Below are 20,167 nucleotides of genomic sequence, written 5' to 3' on the forward strand. Positions count from 1 at the left end.
ACACCCCACACACCCGAACTCCTTCACCCACTCCCGTTCTCCGTGCTCCAGGTGCCCCCATCCCACCAGCCTTTGTCAAAAAGGTGAAGAGGCAGCCAACTCAATGGGAGGAAATATTTGGAAATCACATATCGGACAAAGGTTTGATTTCCTGTATATACAAAGAATCCATACAACTCAACAACAAAAGAACAAACAACCCAATTATAAAACAAGACTACAATGAGGTACAACCTCACACCTATAAGAATGGCTGCTATTAAACAAACAGGAAACTATAAATGTTGGAGAGGAGGTGGAGAAACTGGGACACTTATGCACTGCTGGTGGGAATGCATAATGGTGCAGCCACTCTGGAAGACTGTTTCATGGTCCCTTAGGAAACTAAATATTGAGTTGCCCTATTACCCAGCCATAGCATTACTTGGTATACCCAGAAGAGCTGAAAGCAACGACACAAACAGACATTCGCACACCGATGTTCATAGCAGCATTATTCACAACCGCCAAAAGATAAAAACAAACCAAATGCCCATCAACAGACAAGTGGATCAACAAAATGCTTTATATACATGTGATGGAATATTATGTAGCAGTAAGACGAAATGACGTCCTGAAGCACATGACAAGATGGATGAGCCTTGAGGACATAATGCTGAGTGAAGTTAGCCAGACACAAAAGGATAGATACTGTATGATTCCACTTTTATGACCAGCATAAAGGTATAATCAGAGGCTTATAATACAGAATATAAGGGACTTAGAGATACATAGAAGCTAGAGATGGGTGAGCTGTTGCTAATGAGGTTGAACTCCAATGTAAGGGAATAGAAAGGAGCGAAGGTGATTCTCTAGTGGGTGTGTAAGTAACATTACCATATTGAAGATGAACAATATTGAAAGTGGTTGTATAGACCTATGTGTTCCACTGATTCACACTAGAAATATGAATGAGTTCTCGTAAAAATTGCTGCAAAGATATGATTCTTGTATAAAGAGGGTTTAAGTCCAGGGTACAGGGGGAAAACTGCTATTGCATGCTATGAGCTATGTTCAAAAGGAAACCATCAGCACTACTGCAGCAACAGCAGAGGTAAATAATGGGGGGAGGGACAAGAGTTAAGAAGAGGTTTCGATTTCCTATTTGGCGAGAGTGTGTTTATTGGTTTTCTTTCTCTTGGGAACAATGAAACTATCTAAAATTGAGAATGTTGATGGACTGTGGACTTTGGGCTTCTACATGATGCCCGATGAATGCAGGTGGCTGAAGGATGCACTGACGGAGAAGTAGGTTGGCAAATGATGGTGTATACATATGATCGAAAACTGTGTGCTACAAAAAGGAACAAAGTTTTGAGGCATGCAACGTTGTGAATGAACATGTGGGACATTTGGTGAGGCAAAATAAGCCAGAAACAAAAGAACAAGAATGGTACGGTCACCTTTAGAAAATGCTTATAAGAAAACAGGGGCCTAGGCTGTAAGCTTTTAGAGCAGACACATTAAGTCTGGAGTGATGATTATTATTTCTGGATTTTAAGAGGCTGTTTTATATATATAATATGATATTTAGAGATAAGAATGAAGCTGAACAGGTTGGGGTTAAAGTAATTCAGAATATAGGGGTAAGGAAGACAGTGTTTATATTTTGGAAGCACACATACTCTTTGAGACCAATGGAAGAAAGGTTTATTTGGTCTGGAACTGAAATTTTCTGTAGTGCATGATCTAATTCAACCTATCTCTATACTCATTTGAACAACTAAAACACAGGGAGCACAGAATAAGAAAGAGGTCCTTTAATCCTGTATCGATTATTGTAATGCCTGGATACATTCGAGTATATTAAGCAGATAATCAAAAAGTACTGGCAAAGTCCCCCAAGGGAGGGGAGTAAGACTATGGAGCTATCAAACCTTACCATGAGGGAATCCCCTAATACTGTGTCAAACTTTAGGGACACCCAAATCAATAGGCTATGCCCTCGATAGTGAGGCTTACTCTTGTGAAGCTTATGTAGGTAGCAGAGAGGCTTAGACTACCTATAGGCATGCCTAAGAGATACTTCTGGAGGACCTCTGTTGTTGCTCAGATGTGGCCTCAGTCTCTCTAAGCCCAATTCTGCAAGTGAAATCATTGCCCTCCCCCCTATGTGGGACATGACATCCAGGGTTGAAAGTCTCCTGGCAACATGGAAGATGACTCCCAGGGATGAATCCAGACCTGGCACCATGGGATCAACAATTCCATCCTGACCAAAATGGGGGGAAAGACATGTAATTAATAAAATATCAGTGTCTGAGAGAGTTCAAATAGAGTTGAGAAGTTACTCTGGGGGTTGCTCTTATGCAGATCTTGCTATATATTGTAACCTGTCAACCCTCAACCAGGACCATTCCAGCCAATCCTAAAGAACACCTAGGGCAGTATACAAGATTCCACAAGGGTTCCATGCACTAGAGTAACTTTTCAGAAACCTACAACCTCCAGATTTTTCCCTGGTCCAGATAAGTCCTGAAACCTAGCCCAGCCTCTCCAGAACATCAGATAGTTCCATCTCCCCATCTCATATTAGTTACAGACCCTTCCAATATCAAAAATTTAGAATTGCCATAGCCCAAATATCCCTAAAGAGAGGTATGGAAAGATCAAAGGTGAAGGTGGAGTTATACAGAGACGATAGGAATCATTAAATTGATGTCTCTTTTAGTCTCCAGTATTTTATAGCAGCTAGAAGTAAAAACCCAAAATTGTGTAATTGAGAGCCTTTCTGAGGAGATGCTATTGAAAGAAAACACAAATCTGTGCAAAAGTCTTTAAAAAGAATCAAGTATTCATTCCAACAGGCCAGGCTTGGCCACCCAATAAGTTACACACACACTTAGGTACTTGGAAGGTTATTGCACTGCTCTTGAACTGATCAAGTCGGGAAGTCATCATTTTCCACAACCAGACTGTGTGTTTCTTCCACAAGATTCCTCACCCTGCACAGGCTGCTGGGGCAGCTGCGGTTGAACCCTGCCTTGAGGTCATAAGGCCAGTAAAATCAGCACGATTATCACCGCCACTTTCACTTCAGAGTATCATGTTTATTGAAGAAGAGCTTCCTGAATAGAAATAGCTGAAGTACTGCCTGCTCAGTAAATTAAAAAATAATAATAATAAAGTAATATTTTCTGTAGCAATGGCAACTGAGGGCAGGCTGTGAGTTTCAGTAGCATTTTCTTGCCAGATTATATAGAAGCCCCAGCTCAAAGAATTCTCCCCCTACAAGATTCTTAAGATTGCTGGGTAGTTGATTCTTTGCTTTTTTGGCTTCTTGGTGGTTTTGATGAATTTGCTGTGATCCAGGGGTGTTCAAGTACCTCTTTTAGACTTGGCCTTTGGCTTGGATTATGCTTCCATAGTCTTAAAATGAGGTCCCTGGTTCCCTCCATTACAAAGTCAGGGAATGTGAATTCAACCCTTGATATTCTGTTGTAAATCTCTTGGTATGTATTTGCTTCAAAAGTAGGTTTCCCAACTAAAAATTCATAGGAAAGAACTCCAAGGCTCCAAAGATGCACCTTCTCATCATGCATTCGGCCTTCAGTCCTCTCAGGAGGCTAGTAGTCAAGGGTTCCACAGAGAGTGGTTCTCCTGGAGGATGGGGCATGGACCGACCACCCAAAGTCTGCAATCTTAAGCTCTCCAGCTGAGCCAAGGAGCAGGTTCTCTGGCTTGATGTCTCTATGAATAACTCTGAATGACAGTAAGACAGTGCATCTGCTGATTCTGTGATATAAGTAGCAGTTCTCTGTTCATTAAACTTGGAAAGTTTCTGAAGTTCTCTATAGACTGCTCCAAGAGGTGCATATTCTAGAATTAGGTAAACTCTGGAGGCATCATGGAAGTAACCATAGTCTGAGAATATTAGGATGCCTAAGGTGAGACTGTATTTCTACTTCTCTTCTCACCTGATGCTCAACTCCTGCTTTTTCCAGCTGAGCTTTAAATAATACTTTAAGAGACCGGATAAACTGACTTTGTTTTTCTCTTACCAAATAAACATTACCAAATTTTCCTTTACCCAGTGGGTGACCAATTTCAAAATCCTCCAAAGCCCATTGCCTTTTCTTTGATTCTTCTTTTTTCTGTTTTGATTCTAGTTCCTTTTCAGGATTGTTTCCAGATGCTTGTGGCTGGGGCTGCTCACTCTTTTGGGTGTTATTCAGTGGCCTGGAGACAGGATGAGGCACAGGTGTGGTCTGCAATTGCTTCTGTTTCTGAATCTGAACAAGTTTACAGTTGGCAACAAGCTTTCGTGCTTGTGCAGGAATGCACTGGGAGCTATTTGAAGGACAAAAGACCCTCTGTGCCTGGCCACTACTTGCAGATAACGGATTCTGAGAAGGAAACTGTGGGGTCACCAGAACGCATTTTGGACAATCACCAAGAGAAGCTATCGTCTTAATGGGTCCTGAAATGTTTTCTTTAGATTTATCCATGATTCCTGACCCTACTGGTTCATGCACCCATCAGATACTATCTCGAACCCATGCGGCCGAGTCCTACTGAGAGCTCAGCCATTGGGATACTATTTTTTACTAATGAAACCCCTCAATAGAAGCTGTGCATGCTCTGTCATCTATGGGAAGGGATTTGATAGTAAAGTAATCTGCCTCCTCCACTAGACCATTAGCTCCTCTGGTCATGTCTTATTTATCTTTTACTCCCTGATATCCTCCAAAACACATGCACACATAAGCAAAGAGCTTGGCAGAGAACAGACGTTCAAAAATGTGATTAAACTGGACTAAATTATTTCAGTCTCTAATTTTAAAAAGTACAATCAGACATTTCACATAAACTAAGTTATGAATAAGTGAAAAACTAATTTTATATTTGTTTAGGTGTGAAAATAGAGACTCAGCGGGCTGCCTTGGGTCATACTGCCTGTTGGCATTGGAGCTGGTAGAATATACAGGACTTCCTAAATGGTTGGTTCTGTCCACCAATTGTGATTCTGTTAATACTAACACAAATATTTAAGCTTATTTTTGTATCGTATAGTACTAGGAAGATAAAAGGGTTCCGAAAATGGTTAGAAAATGACTTCAAATGAAAAGACGTTGGAAATATTTTATCTGCCTAATTTGGTCATAGTTCTGAACTCTCTTGCCTCTGAGATTAAATATTCAATATTCTAGAATGGAGATAATGTGCCTCAGTCAACAGTATGAGGCTGAAAATGTGAGACTGAATAGGTTCTCCTTCAGCTCATGTCCTCTGCCTGTTGTTTGAGCTCAGGTAAATCAATCATTCTACAGATATTAATCATCTCCTTAATTTTTCCTCTTTGATATTCAGATCACCAGATAAAAATCACACAATCTCCACACCTAGCAAGGGGCCTTCACTGTGTTTTGTTTCATAGAGACCTGAGCCCACAGAACTGTGCTAATTCTAAGACAGCTGAGGCTCCAGGAAGTCACTTTATCTTCTACTTCTCTTCAACCCCTTCTGTACCCAGCACAGTGCTGAAAATATAAGAGGATTATTTAGGTCCAAATTATTGTTGCTTTTTATTAAAAAGTGTGTGGTAAGGCGTACGTACAGAATGAAAAGAACGTAGAACACAAAATTATTTACGAAGGAGAAAAATAGAATAAGGTCAGATTGTATTTGAAGTATAGAATTTGGTGATATTTGAAAACTAATTTTATAAAAGGAAAATAAAACCAATGCACCACTATTTTATAGTGTCTAAAAGAGCTTTAGCTCTTTTTTTTGGTAACCAATATAAAAAAATCCTAATAGTTGCATACATATCTATCAGACACCTTTAAAAAGTGATAGTATTACAGAGAAAATTAAATTCAGTGGCCATTTGAGTATTTTCTTGCACAAGATGTGATACAGGAAACCAAAAGGAACAGAAAGGATGATGTGTCTTTACCTCAAAGAACTTAAAATTTTATAAATAATGATGTGGAAATAACCAAAATAGAAAGCAGAGCCTTAGAATTGAAAATAAGAAATAGTGTGATGGTATATATACAAGGAATAGATGGGAAGATTTCATGGAGGAGATAAACTTTCCACTGGACCTTGAGGAATTAGAGAGACTTTGACAGACAAAGGGGAGGATATTCTAGGCACCAGGAACTAAATAACATCTCTGAAAAAAATCAATAAAGCCCATGCCTGTGTTGACATTTCTGTTCTCAAGTGAGTGGTCACTTCAGTTACCTGTAGACTGTTTCTCTTTCTTTGAGTTGTTAATCTAAGGTTATACTTTTGAGCAGAGCCATTTTTATTTCCAGAAGTACCTTTTCCAAACCAGAGATCAGTGACTGTCACTGAATTATAGCCTAAATACTTCATATGGGACTGGCCCTAGGTGAATTGAAGGTCGAGGGAGACTTGAAGGGTGTGTAAATTCCCAGGAATTAAAAAATTTAGAAAGTTGAATCAATCACTCCGAAAGGCAGAGTGGCACATAGTAGCAAGTGCAACGATTCTAGAAAAGATGTTCGGGAATTGGCTATATACTAACATGGAACCTGGTTTAAATTCATTATCCCCTCAGAAACTTTCATAACTATTTTTAATGCAGTAAACTCTGTCAGTGCCTGACGCATAATAGGTGCTCAATAAATATTAGCTAAATGACATCTTTTTTTTTCCTACATGGCTTCTGGACCCTCTTTGTAATAAAAGCTATTCAAATATTATATAAAAGTACCCACACTGAAATTCTATAGAACATAGGATCCAATTTATTTCAGAAATAAATATCATGAAACTAAAGGAGGGGAAAGTGTTATAAATTTCCAAGGGAGCTATCCACCAAATGCGATGTGTGGATTTTGTTTGGACATTGATAAATGAACAAGTCATTTGTAGAAAGACATTTTAAAGATGACTGATATTTAATTAAAATATTAGCCATTATAATTACTAAAAAGGTAAGAAAATCAATTGACAAGCTAAAAAAATTAGTATGTGACTAAAATTCAAGATAAATATTATAGTACTCATGTTTACGTTTAATCACTACTTAGAAGCTAACAATTCTTGAGGCAACAAAAAAAATCCATTAAAAATGATTTTACCAAGAAATATGTGGAAGAAATTTGAAGAAAACAGTAGAACTTCAATTGATAGATAGAAATACTTAAAAAGAACAAAGGTTAAGAAACTGTTTTATAGTCTCCTGCAATCGTCTTAACATTAAATATGGTTTTCCCATTTTACAAAATGCCTTGTTCCTTACTCCCTTGCATATCTATTAATCAATAATATATTTTAGATAACTTAACTATTTGTTTTAGTAAAAATGCTCTCGTTACTTGGGAATCCCGAAATCATACATTGAAGGGCATGGTTACAGCAGCACCTCATCTGAATCAATCAACTAGCATTTGGAGGGAGAATTATAATCGGATCTTGTTGCCTTTAACAATTTTGTGACTGTTAATTCATTTCTGAACTTTTTAGGATAGGGAAGTGTTGCCGTCTCAATTCCAGCCTCATGAAGTTTTATTATGGAGGTCACAGCATTTATCATTTCCAATGGCCTAGCCCTATCAGATGTTCTGCTTAGCTCACACTCACTGCTGACAGGTACAGCAGTCCACCGGCAGGTATAAGGCGCCCCCGCCACCAGCAGCAGGTATAAGCACCCCCCCACCAGCAGCAGGTATAAGCCCCCCCCCCCAGCAGCAGGTATAAGCACCCCCCCCACCAGCAGGATAAGACCCTCACCAGCAGCAGCAACCAACCTGATGACTGGAAACGAGCCTAGGGAGTCTTTTGTCTGGGCCATTCCAATGACCTCAGTCAGAGTATTTCCAGTGATTATGTTGTCCAATTATAATCTAGCCGGAATTAATGCTGTAATCATAGGTCATTGCTTTCTCTGCATATTTTTCATACCATAAAAGATCATTACATTCAATCAGTCAACCTCTCACATATGACTACATAATCTCCCACGTCATCCCTCAGCTGAGTGTCACAGTTAACCCCCACTGTATTGTTGGTTTCACGTTTTATAAATTAGTTTAAGTAAAACATTTATTTTTGAACTGGAAAAAAAGAAAAGTACCATTCTAGTCAACATGTATTTAATACCACTTATAGCCAAAGCATTAATACTCTGTATACCTCTTTTCAGTTTGCAGAATGCTTTTTCCTACAATATCTTATTTGATCCTTAAAACAATCCGGGGGAAATAATAGGACAACTGTCATTACTCCTAATTTATAGATGGAACTACTGAGACTCATTAAAGTCAGGGGACTTGCCCAAGGCCAGAAAACTAAATCTAGACTTAGGTCTGCCCGCAGTCCACTTTCTACCCTGTCATATGGCTTTTGAACCATTGTATCATCTTTTAATTAGCTTCAATTAATACTCCGCACATCAACCTTACTAACGTGGCTTAATTTAAGCAACAACTAATTGTCACTCCCTATGTCTATCTGTCCATCTGTCATCTGTTCATCTATTGGAGGGAACATATGTATAAACAAAGTATAAAAGCAGTTACATATTTTGTTTTCCAGTGTAAAAATGAAAACTTCATAGAAAATTCTGATGATCACTGATTTAACTAAGCTTAGCATTATGATGAAGTTCATGAATATATCACAAAACTGTTTTTAAAATCTCTAGCTAAATACCTTAATATTTTTCAGAAATCACTTCTAGTCATTGCTAGAATTGGATCAACGACTTATTTCTGTGCCTAAACAACATGCAGTACTAATTGTATTCATGACTTAAAATGTTCTCAAGTTTTCTTTGGCCAATGGACTGAGAACAAGAAGCCTGACTTTCATCTCACAGATCTAAATGGTAATTTGATGGTTGGCTCATTACAGGGAATGTGGCTGGTATAAAACAGCCACAGTACATCTATTTTGGAATTTTAGGGTTCCTACAGAATCCCTCCATGATTTGTTTATGATGTAGAGATGATTGACTCTGTCAGTTACTAATAAATGGTAAATAAAAAAGTAACCTGGGATATTAAAGTACTACATTAGCTACATTGTGATTAAATTACAGTAACACCACCAGCTATAAACCTTTATAGAATCTTCTCAACCATGCAGTAATTCTCCTAACTATACTATTATGTAGAGCACAAATATTTCTTTGTAAGTCCAAAGCAATACATCAGGGAAGCGTTTACTGCTAAAGCTAGATTGAGAGTAAATGCATCTTGGGTTGCTATGAATAAAAGCCCTAGCTTCTCATTACTTTATGACAAGACACAGAAATTCACTTTACTTTTCATTTAGGCTTTTCGGCTTCCGTTTATAGATGTATGCCTTCACGCTTTTATTCCCTTCTTGCTTCAGCCGTAATAAATGATTATAAATTTTCACATTTGACCACCTCTCTGCTAGTCTCATGCTTAATGCACAAAGTTAGGAAGCTGCAGGTAAAATTTCACAAACACTTTTATTTATGATGTTGTCCTTGGTAACGGAAATTTCAATGTACTGAAATGAAAAGTATGATTAAAGGGATACGACATTCTGACAAGGATAGCAGAGGGCAGCCTTCTATTTCCTCCTGAAAATATATAATACTTTTTTGACATCAATTTCATAGAGAATAGACATGGGTTAGTCATGGAAAAAAAGACACAAACGTTTCTAATTTCAGTATTCTCGAATTTTCTCTCTTATATTAGAAGTATTTTGTCTGAATTGGCGACTTGAAAATATTTATCTCAATTAAAAATGGATATCAAGGACTGAGGAAAAATACAATTTGGAACTAAGTAGTTATTTTTCTGGATAACGACCTAAGTGGAAAGTACTGATTTTTCCCAACCCTTTTAATTAATTCAATAATTACATTATTATAAATCTCTGCCTGGGGTGACAGAGATATTCAAGAAAAAAATGAAGAAGTTAAGAGACATTCATAAACGGTTATTTAGCTTCTTATGTGTTTCCCCCAAATTTCCATCAAACAAACAAAATGCAACTCTAGAGTGTCTACTTTCCATAAAATTGGATGTATTCAAGTGCTTGAGGTGTATGAGTTCCCCTTTTCCTATACTTTAGGGGGAAAAAAAGAAATTAAATGTTTAGTAGAACTTGACCTAGTAAAGTTTCTCCAAATTCAGATTCTACTGTTACAAAGTAGCTTCTGTGTCTGGAAATTATAATTGTTTGAGACTCTCTGGTTTCCCTCCCAGTCTTACTCTGGTCTCTGACCAGTTAGTAAAATGTGTTATCAGGAGATCTGAGTTCAAGGATGACTACAGCTCCTTCAGCCTTGCGCTGCCACAGGGGCACGAGACCTGTGTTCTACTCAATGGAAGAAAATATAACATCTTGATTTCAAATCTCTGGAAATAAGATATTGTAGAAATTTAAAAATATATATCCTCCTACCTATGGAAATAAGAAAATGGAAACGTTCCTAATTCAAATATCCCCTTACTTTGAATAGGTGTCAGTTTAATCAGGGATGTGGACAATCCCTGGGCATTAATAACCGAATTATGTTTAGGATAATCTGTGTCTCTAGCTTTAGTGCCACTCATTCACTCAAGAGTGTAGCTACTGAATTTCCACGTTGTGCCAGGCGCTGTGCTAGGGCCAGGGAAGGAGAGACGTGCAAAAAGCAGCTAGCCTAGTTCCTGTCATCCAGGCGCTTACAGTCCAGCAAGAGAGATAAGATCTGCACTCAAATAACTAAAGTTACAAGTCAGCAAATAATCAGAGCCATATGAGTGGAGAGGGAAATTCCACGAAATTATTCTGCATGGGAAGGGCCAAGCATGCTGCCATCTGGTAGTTGCGGGGAGTTTGGGTGGTCTGTTCGTCCGACTCAGTTCACAGCTTGGGCAGAGGTCAGTAAATTTGGGAGAACTGAGTGGGGCCAGTCAAGAACCAAGAGCTACTGGCTCATGGTACTGCAGAAAGGTCCAAAGCACAGACAGAGCAGAAGACAGTGAGGAAGATGGGACCAGAGAACAAGAGGTAAGACAGCAAGTGCCCCCAGCCTCAAAGGCCCAGTAATCTCTAGGTTATGACATGGGGCATGTTGAAAATCTCCTTGAAAGATACCTTGCCAGTTTTGCATTGCTGCAAATAAGAGGATTTTTTAAACCCTAGGCAGAGGGCTTGCTATCCTATACACGTCGCAGTCATTACATTTTTAGGAACATATTCTACTGCTGTATGGCCTTAAAAAAATGTAGTCTGTGCAACATTTCAACAACCTCACAGCTTTCTTCCATAACTGTTCTTGCAAATACTTTGTGACAGCTTCCATTTGTTGCTCAGCTATTGCAGAACCCTGAAAAATATATTATGTCTCATGTCAGTTATAAAAATAACAGCACAAATTATAAGCAAAACAAAATTACCCAGTAATTATCATTTAGATGTCCATTTTAATCCTTTTCAGAGTTACTGTTACTTTACTCTGCCTTTATGAGCCAGACAGTTTAATACAAGGCATGCCAGAGGGGTTTGTTTAAATCTTTCTCCTTTACCATGTGCTATAATAATATCTGAAATTTACCTTTCTGAGCACTCCGTGAGTGCCTTAATCTCGAGAACAGTTCTAAATACATTGAATACTTACAGCCTTTGACAAAAAAAGGCATAGTAAACATGTGGTGTCAATTATGGGAAAAAACTGAACAAAGGTTAGAAGTATAAGAACAGAACTCACACTTTTCTTTTAACTTGTTAATGTCTCTGACCCTTTTGTAAAAAAAAAAAAATCACTTTAATCAACATTATATACATTTCATTGTGGCCTTACCATTTAACAGCCTGTAAAAAATGTTTGGTTATCAATTACACACATCAAGTTGATAAACTGCAGGACTGGGGGGTCATTTGCGCTGGCAATTAAATCTGAGAGGGCTTGAGGAGGCCCACATGGTTCGCAAGGCTTCCCGGCTCCACCCTGCTCTGCTTTTTTGGTGCCGCGCAAGAGAAGAAAGCTTGATTAAACATATCAGAAATCTCTTTATTTTCATCCTAGGAACTGAAAAACCGTGATATGGGTATACTGAAGTTCAAATCAAAGCCTTCTTTTTCCACTTTTATACTGTCTCCTCTCCCACTGCACATTAAGTATCCATAGACACACGTAGAGAGAGAGACTCAGTCAAACAAATTTGTTAAAATATATATTTATTTCTTGACTTGCTTTAGGGTCTCATCTGAAGCCAAAGCAGTCACCCAGCCCTAGGCCTGGCCGCCTGTGCCGCCAGCCCTAGAGAGGAAATGGGGCAGCGCACGGAAGTGCTTCACTGCAACAGGAATTGGAGGACAATGCAAAAGAGGCCACGTCCCTACGTACATCCCTTTAATCTTGCATGAAAGTTGATGGGACGTGGGGTCTAAAATGATAAGAAGTAGTTCTCAATTAAGGAGTCTTGAACCGGTGGGGCTTCTGACCCAAATCTCCTTTTAAAATCCAGATGGAGAAGAACAACTGTCTCATGTCCAGCGGTATCTTCCTAGATGTTTTAAATGATGGTCTGCGTACAACTGAAGACTGTGAGGCAAGGACTCCAAAGCAGGTAGACATCGGCTACTTTTTTTTTCCTTTTTCTTTTTTTCCATTCTCCTTTATTCCATAAACACCTAGTTAACAAGTTGCACAAATCAAAAATAAAGGTAGGGAAGGGGGTAGGGAAGATTTTTGTGATGTGTGCATGTGGTTGGGTCAGGGGAGGGGAGACATTGGCTACTTTTATTTCACTTTATGGTTCTCTCCTTCCATTCCTCACTCCAGTCTCGTATTCTCTCAGATAAGAGTATCCAACCACTAGATTTCAACATTCGTTCATCCATTCAACAAATGTTTATTGAGCGCCTACCAGGTGCAAAGTGTTATGTTAGGCGCTGGCCTTTGCATATACACAGTGTGTGTGAGTCAAATTTATCTTTATACGATACAGTTCCAAATCACGAAAGAACTCCTTAAATTAGGCGGGTCTCGGGATTAGGAAAAAATAGCACCAAACACCAGTTCGGGGCAGCAGTCCACAGAGCCGAAAAGGCGGGGAGTACATTTCGATGTTCACAAGCGCATTAAGATACAACTTTCCAACGCTGTAGCGTTGGCCGCTGCACAGCGCATTAAGAATATTTTGAGACAATCCGCGGCGCGCGAGGAGCGTCTGTTCTGGTTGATGTGTTTTCGCTGACTGCGGAGTGCCGTAGTGGATGGCCTCTCCTCCAGGCATTCACTTGTTATAATGAATAGTGGTGTGGATAGCAAGGGAAGGCGAGGGATTACAGCAACATCTTTCTTAATATTATACCATTTTAAGATTTTAGCTCCTTTAGCTTTGCTCCTGAAAGCGTCTTTGCTTCTTATGTTGGTTTTTGACACGGTTTTCAACATACTAAACTAACGAACAAACCATTTTTATTCGAAGACTTTGTCTAGACTAATTGGAAATACTTCTTTCCACCTAACAATCTAATTGTGTGTATTCTATGTAGGTAAATACCCACATAGATCCATTTTCTATTTAAAATAGATTTTTTTAAATATAGACATTTTGTTTGTTTTAAAGAAGCCTGTCATTTCTTGTTCTCCACCTAATTGTTTGTCTTTAAGTATTTTTTAATGGTCACCAAGAGAGGACTAACAGTCTTCCCATTTAGAATCTCCCCACCATACCCTCGTGGGCTTACTATAGTTCTTTGTATCCACAAAAGTGTTGAAGTAAATAAGAGAAACCAGCTGGCAAATAAATTAGCATGTCTGTTTTCTAATTTAATGCCAATTTTTCTTTCTTTTGCACGAGCAGGCACCAGGAATCGAACCCAGGTCTTTGGCATGGCAGGTGAGAATTCTGCCACTGAGCCACCATTGCACCACCCTAATACTGGTTATTTTTTGCTGCTTAGTATAATTGAGATTCCATAAAAGTTTAACTTCCAAACGAGTGCTGCAATCACATCTTCATCGATTAGATTTTATTACAAAAATACTCCATGGTTTTGTGCAAAAAAAAAAAAAAAAACCTGTTACAGATAGCCTATGAATGAACTTAGAATATTTTATCTGATTTTTAAAAAGGCTAAAAGAAATAGGGTCTAGAATAATTTTAAAAATCTAAAGATACATGGTCATAGAAACAAGAAGGAAAAGAAAGTTTCTTGGTTCTTCTCTCCACAAGAGATAAAGCATATGCCTGAGTTATTACAATGCATTGATCTGACTCCAACCTGAAGTTACCAAGGTTTTATAAGGCTGCAATAAAGCTTTCTTTGCATTAACCAGCCAAGCACATAAACATTTTAATGAACTGTTTTTACATGGTTCATTGGGCAGCTACCGGGCTACTATAATACAAATCACCACTCCGACACTTGCAGCCTTCTCATGATGGCTGTACTTTTTCAGTTTACCAAATGCAAATTGAATATCACAGCTATGGAGCTTAATCAAATACTTGACTATTGGAGCAAGGGAAATTCTTAGCCTGGAATATACTGTATTCTGGGGTGGTCCATTCAAAGGCCTGAGTTGCAGAGAATTTCAGCCCTCAAGATTCCAAACAGAAAGTGAACTTTATGGTGATAGCCATTGAGATTTCGGAGAAATAAGCCCCTGGAAACCACCACTCCGTGTTGAGTAGTTTCAGGCAGTGAATGCTAATATTACCATCAGGAGCAAGTAGCAGAATCACTATCATCATGGACAGGACAGTGTCCCCAAACCGATATTTCTCTTAGTGACCTGAAGGCTTGAATGAATTATGGAACTCGATACCAAGGCAGAGCAAATCTCCTTGGAATAATTAACTCTCAATACCAACAAACATTTGTGTGCCTTCTAGTCAACACTTAAAGGAACACTGGGTTATAAAATATTTATTAGGCATTCTGAGAGCTTTATGACACTGTATATATTTTTAAGATTAAAGATTAGCCCAACACATAATTGAATAATGAATGCAAATTATAAATGAATATTTAACAAGGCATACTACATTTTATGTCTTATCATTTCTTCTGCTGCTGATATGACTGAATGAGAAATGGCTACATGATGTATTGTCCTGCTGGCTAATACCCCAGTGAAAACAAGGTGTTTTCATCTTGTTTTAAATTAATTTGTTAACATTTTAAAATGTGGTGTAACAGATGACAGAAAACATTTATAAGACAGTTTATGACCCAGCCAACCATGCTCTAATCCACTAATATTTATTTAAACATTTTACTTGGCTAATCATTTCATGGCTAAGATTTGGAAATGTTTGTTTTTCAAATTGAGTCTCGATACTGATGGTACCATAAAGATGTTATATAGTGTTAATATAATCTGAGTATTAAAATTATAATTAATTTGCTATTTATGAACCATTAAGTTTTACCTCACTCCCAGAATAAGTTGTTTTTTCTTTTTTTAATCATTACAAACCTATTAACATACCCTCTCTGTTTTCCCATCCTCCTAATTTCATCTACCTTCCATAAGTTTCTTCACAGGCCAAATTTATAGACAGATGAAGATAGTCAGAATTTTTTTTTTATTCTGGAAAATGTGGAACACAATGTTATGAAATGGCACTGTTTTCATTTTAAGTTCTCTTTATGATTAGCAGCTTAGTCTTTCTGAAAAAACCCCAAACCACTCCATTTATTATAAGTTGTAGGTCAGATGAATAAATACACTGTCAGTAGAAGTCATAGCTCCTCTTCTAAATTTAAACCTTTCAAAAGCACTTTGCTCCCATTATTGTGAAATTAAAGAAATTCGGATTTGTCCAGTTACACACACCATTTACTTCAGTGATTCTGGGATGTTAAATAGAGAAAATCCAAACTATTAAAATCTTTGCCCGTACAAACATACTAGCCAGTAAAACATTGCAAATAGTCCAGCTGGGGATACCCTGGACTGCCTGCTGGATGGAATACTATATAGCCATTGCAAATATTGGCTTTGAATCATATTTAATACTAAAACAAATGCTGTGCTTAAGATATTACCCTAAAGGGAAAAAAGCAGGCTAGAAAGTTGAATCTATTGCCTGAGTTGACTATGTCAAAGTAAAACAGAGCCCTAAGAGAAGAAGGAAATGACAATAAAAACAGGAAGTATGAGGAATTACTATTATTTATTGCCAATGAGATTGATATATATATATATATATAGGTATGAAATTATTTAAAACAAATTTTTTAATGAAACAAAGAGTTTGAATTAATACCACTAGTTTAGAATATGTGTCCTCCACCCCCAGTATTTGGAAATTGTATGGATTTAGTTATGGTGTTTAGCATTGTTATTGTTCTTAGGGGAACTCTTTCATTATTGTATATATTTGCATCTGTCCAAAAATGAAAGTGGGAAAATCACGGTAATACAGAGAATGATACATTCTATGTCACCAGACATAGTAATAAGGATAATCTTTATTGTCCAAGACTGTATTTATTGCCCATTTGGTTTTTCCTTTTCTGTAGCCACTCTGCTGCCTGCTCACCCCTCCCTCAGTGCCCTACCCCCACCCCAAGTTTTTCGTCCCTTGTGCAAAGCTCAGGACTGATTGCGGTTTCAGGTGATTTTTTTTCAACTGATACGTTCATCTTTCTTCAAGGATTTTCTCAGGTGACTCTATACTTAGGGGGAAAGTTTCCTTCAGCTTAGAGGAAGGTAGAGGGAGGAGGGCTGGAAAGAAGGAGGGATTTGGGTATTTTCTTAGATTTTTTCTCATGGAGAAATAGAGGTTTGCCATGCTGATGCCCCTTTAGAACAGCTGCACTCTTTTGGCTCCATAAATATAAAGACAAGAGAGGCATTGGGATTCTTGTGAGATATCGGAGAAGTAAATGCAGGACAAGAACCTAGCACAAGGCTGCTGCTACCTTAGTAAATGCTCAGGAAGCATTAGCCAGCATCTTCTGCATAAGCAGCTACTGCTGCTTTTTTCCGCTTCCTTCCCTCCTTCCTTCCCTCCTTCTCTCTTTCTCTCTTTCCTTTTTCTTTCTTCCCTGTAAGCTTAAAAGGGAAATAACATTTCCAGTAAAAAAAAAAAAATCCTCAAATTTTTCACTCATTTTTTTCTGCCACCAATGTATTGTCTCTTTAAAGCCCAAACCAATATGACAAGGGACTTCTGAGCTTTAAAATCCATTCCTGCTCCACCCTCTGGGTTGTCAGGCCTTTACCTTGGATGAGCTGCCCCTGACCCAGAGTGGGTGGAAAGGAAAGCAGGATGCCACTCTCTACAGTGGTGAAAACCTGGCGCTTTCTACAAGAATGGCTTCTTCAGAGCATGGTATGAAAAAACACACGGCAAGGGGCAAATTTTAAAGACTACAGTTCCTAAAGATTCGATCCTTTTTCAGAAATGCTGATAAAACTGATAAGCAAAAGAGATAGTTAAAATCAGAACAAGGGATGTGTTATTATTTCAGAAAGGCCCAGTGCTGGATATATTCATGCTGGATATATTCAGAAATCTGAATATTATCTACTGCCCCACCCTACCCCCACTTCCAAAAAGGAACACTCAGGGTATGAGAATATTGCTGCATCCTGGTCTTATTTCCTGTACTTTGATAACCATTCCTGATCACACTGTGGTAATTAGCTCTTGCAGTTATGCATCCAGTATGTATTTTTTTCACCTTGCAACGGAACCAAAGAAAGGACCAGGGCAAGATTTGGCAAAAGGAGGCTCACATCCTATGAAATTCTTGCTTGAGGAAAAGAAATACTAGCCAAGTTGAAAGTCAGTGAAGAGTTTGGTGGAGGGAGCCTGTGGTGGTTGAAGCTGATCTATACCCCAGAAAAACATGTTCCTAACCCTAATCATTCTTGTAGGGGTGAACCCATTTTAAAGAGGGCTTTTTGAGGAAGTTACTTCAGTTAAAGTGTGGTCCAGCTCCATCAGAATAGGTCTTAACCTTACTACTGGAGTCCTTTATAAGAATATATTCAGACAGAGAGAAAGCCACAGGAAGGAAAAACTAAATGTGGAAGGAACCTGCAGAGCAGGGAGTGGCCCACAAAGGGGAGCCCAGGACCACCGTGCACGGGCCGTGAGCCCCAAAGCACCCATCTCAGAGGAGAAAGTAGCACCTTGATGATGCCTTGATTTGGACTTTTCCTAGCCTCAGAACTGTAAGCTGATCTACTCCCATTGTTTAAACCAACCCATTGCATGGTATTTGCTTGAGCGGAGCCCATCTCTATTAAAGTTCATCAGCCACGGGAGGCCCGAGAGGATGGTGCCAACAGCCGGAAAAGAGGGCCCAGACTTTTTTGCCGTCTTAGAAGCCACCTAGAAAGCAGACTTGGGAAGTGAATTCAGTGTCTCCCTCTTGCCAATCAGCAAACTTTCTAGGCGCATTTCAGCTACCTCTGAGTTTGGACATCCCCTTTGATAGAGTCAGCACTTATAAAGTAGAAGCCGCTGAATTGGCCTTTAGAAGCATGTTTCCAATCGCTTAGTTCGTCCCAGCCGCCTCCCCGCCCCACCCCCTTGGACGCGGAAGACCCACGTCTGCTGGGCTCGCAACATCAAACATGTCCCGCCTGTAGTTTTACACCAAATCATAACCAGGATTCAGAGCAGTGACGTGCTCTCCTTCATCCTGCAAGCTGCCCAGTTTCTGTTATGCATGTTCAGTTAGAAGTCCTCTTTTGTTTTTCAGAGCGAAGGGAGGAGAAGAGAAGAAAATCGTCTCACTAGTACTTAGAGCCCTGAAGGAAAGGGACTAGCACGTGGCATGTTTGAGACGTGGGGTTTTTGACTCTGACATTAGATACCTAGGCAGAAGGTCCCACAGCCGCTTCCTAGCAGTGACAGCGAGCTCCGCGTTTGCACACGGAATAAGGGGAAACAAAACCCCTTCTACCCAGAGGTCCAGACAAAGACGAGCACCCTCCCAGAGGAGCCCGCGTGCTAAGTGGCTGCGGAGCCCCTCGCCGTGATCCGTCAGAAACGCAGGCGAGTTATTAGCTTAGCCCTGAACCTCCCACTTAATGTGGGACCAGCGGTGATGGTTAACAGACCCTGGCTGCAGTGACAAGCTGGGACCTGCTCGAGGAAATCCAATTGAAAAGCAGCCAAGAGGAACAACAAGCCAGAAACAGATGTTCCAGCTACCAGGATGTGCACAAATTTAACCTGAATATGGAGTCGGGGTGGTATGGGAGCATTCGCTTCTAAAGACAGTGATGGCGCCTCCTCCCTCATCCAGATATTGTCAAGTTCAATTATAACCCTCCATATTAGTTTTGTCAACATTTCAGCAATTTCTTTAAAGTAAGATGTTAAAAAAAGAGCTAGTAGGAGAATTCAGAGTTTTCGTCTTATCTACCAAGTTTTGCTCAAATATTTTAGCTCAATTATATGTCCTTAAATGCCAGTCTCATAGTAATTGACATTATCTAAAATGAATTGCCCAAATGAAATTCAAACAGTTCATGTACTCATTGGAAGTAATATTACTTTTGGGGTAACTTCATTAGTCCTTTTTCAGCCCTTCTGACTACTAAGTGGGGGAGTTTATCTTGGTAGAGGAGCAATTGTCACCAAACAGGGGTGGAGCCCAGGCCTGACGAAGTCAGTTAATTAGATTTGAGAGTTGAGTCCTCTGCACTCCAGCAATATGTCATGGACATTAGGAAACATTCTCCTTCGTGTCGACATAATTCTGGTTTTCTCTAATGGGCTTTATAGGAGAAGAGAGACCATCTCACTGTGTTGATTTTTCTGGAGGAAAAAAAAATCAATACTCTCAATAGATTTTAAGTAGATCTAATGTAGTCCAGCGATGTGCTCACAAGAGGACAAACATATGTAAAAGATTTTAAAATGTGAATCAATGGATGCCACGTTGAGGCCAGATCCGACCCTTCACTCGTGGGGCTGTTATGTGTACCTAAAGCAAACAGCAGCTGCCAAGGGTGTTCTCGAGTAACACTTCATTTTTTATTGGTAGGTTTTAATCCCATACATTTCTGGGGTCACTGAATTCTTATTTGCTTTAGAATGTCCGATTATATCATTCTGTAAAGAAGAAAAGAGCTTGAGCCGTCATTCTGTGCTGAAATTTATTGAAGATATTTATGAAGACGGTGATCTTGAGGAATGCAAGCTTTTAAAATCCAAGAACAGCAGCAAAAATAAATTAATCAGGAATTCATCAC

The 20,167-nt window shown here is 39.1% G+C and overlaps 1 long non-coding RNA gene and 1 pseudogene across 3 annotated transcripts in view; one reads left to right on the forward strand and one right to left on the reverse strand.

Annotated features, from left to right (window-relative positions):
• LOC143680822 (uncharacterized) overlaps nt 1-20,167 on the forward strand; it is a 97,667-nt gene that overhangs the window by 67,527 nt on the left and 9,973 nt on the right. For all 3 annotated transcript variants that reach the window (XR_013174188.1, XR_013174189.1, XR_013174190.1), the window contains exon 6: nt 12,456-12,557. This is a non-coding gene — a long non-coding RNA (uncharacterized LOC143680822). The remainder of the gene's footprint in view (nt 1-12,455; nt 12,558-20,167) is intronic.
• Nucleotides 3,279-4,555, reverse strand: LOC143680821 (aurora kinase A pseudogene; annotated as a pseudogene).

The sequence above is a fragment of the Tamandua tetradactyla genome, chromosome 4 (assembly GCF_023851605.1).
Source record: "Tamandua tetradactyla isolate mTamTet1 chromosome 4, mTamTet1.pri, whole genome shotgun sequence".
Lineage (NCBI taxonomy): Eukaryota > Metazoa > Chordata > Mammalia > Pilosa > Myrmecophagidae > Tamandua > Tamandua tetradactyla.